Source organism: Sinocyclocheilus grahami, unplaced genomic scaffold (genome assembly GCF_001515645.1).
Source record: "Sinocyclocheilus grahami isolate Dianchi unplaced genomic scaffold, SAMN03320097.WGS_v1.1 scaffold257.1, whole genome shotgun sequence".
NCBI classification, from domain to species: Eukaryota; Metazoa; Chordata; class Actinopteri; order Cypriniformes; family Cyprinidae; genus Sinocyclocheilus; species Sinocyclocheilus grahami.
The window spans coordinates 2,071,475-2,072,844 of NW_015505436.1; the positions used below are offsets into that span (position 1 = coordinate 2,071,475).

General features: G+C 40.8%; 1 pseudogene; it reads left to right on the top strand.

Moving 5' to 3' along the window:
• The first annotated feature begins 188 nt into the window (after window positions 1-188).
• The window catches only part of LOC107598898 (proprotein convertase subtilisin/kexin type 5-like), a 20,433-nt pseudogene continuing 19,251 nt past the window's right edge, over window positions 189-1,370 (top strand).

Sequence of the window (1,370 nt, forward strand, 5' to 3'; positions counted from 1 at the left end):
TTTGCGTTTGTGCATAACCTCGTCCTTTATATCAGACGCGGAATAGAGCAGAGGATTGGGTGGACCCAGAAGGCCTGTTGACCAATCCCCTTGAAAGCAACTTGTTGGGCAAGTTTTGTTATTTAGACGCTCGTATCATTGTCATTGACTGACCCATTTCACTGAATGCACTGTGTGTGAGTGTGTGTATGGCGAATAGATGCGCTGTACAACATCGCGAACGATGAACGCCGGTCCGACGCTCTTTATTTTATCATTATGCTGTTTCGGTTTTATTCAGTCCAGATCGCCGGCGCTGTCCTGTCCCAGCGGACAGTTCTTACTAAAAAATCAGTGCGTTTTATGTCATCCCACCTGCTCGGAGTGTAAGGGTCATGAGCTATTCGAGTGCACCGCTTGTGGTTTAGGTAAGTGATAGTTCACTATTATATTCTGTAGTTTAACACTGAAATATCTATTGGATCAAACAGGTGCCTCCATTGGGACAATTCTTATCCCCGCTGTCAGTGCGCATGCGCAGTAGAACAACTCTTTTTATAATGAGGCGATGTTTTCAGAACGTTACCACAACTTGTGAAATTTGAACTATATTAAGTTATAGGAGTAAAAACTTATATTTGGAGCTGTTTGTGAGTAAGAATAATGCTCGATATAGCATTACTGTGCGCAAATAGGGACACTACTCGATATTTAATTAAAACTGTAGGTCAAAATACATCTTAAAGCGTTTTTGCGTTGTTTTGGCCATTGGGTGATACGATTCTGTGGCAGCATTGTGCAGGTTCACAAAGGGGTTTTCTAAGAGACAATTGGGAAGGCAAACCTCCCAGTCCTCTGTGCACAGCTGCTGCGGTGAAACAATGAAGCCGCTCTCCCTATTTATCAACGTGACAAAGACTGCTTTACCTCAAAAGAGTTTGTTTAGCGACCTCAACCATGAAAGTGCCTTGCGCACTTTAAATTACAGGAAGAGTTGAAATTAAGGTCCACTCCATAAATTAATCTATTATGATTTTGAGCAGTAATCGATGTCACTGGAATTTTAACAGTTGAACTAGACTTTAAACTGCCAAACATGGGAGTGGGGAAAGGTGAGACCACTTCCTTTCCAGCATTGTGAACGCTGATAATGTTTCTGTTTGGACATAGTTAAAAAAGACCTCGAGTTATGCTAGGCAGATAATGGCATTTTCTTTAGCCTCAGTCCCAGCAATCCATTTCGGATTGAAACGCATTCTGTGACCAAAAGTTTGTTAGTGTAGCCTAGTATAGGCTACATCTGTTGTTATCGAAAGTATGTTTTAAAAACTTTTCGCTAACATTCGCATTAAAGGCACAATATGTAATATTTTTTTATTAAAATATCCAAA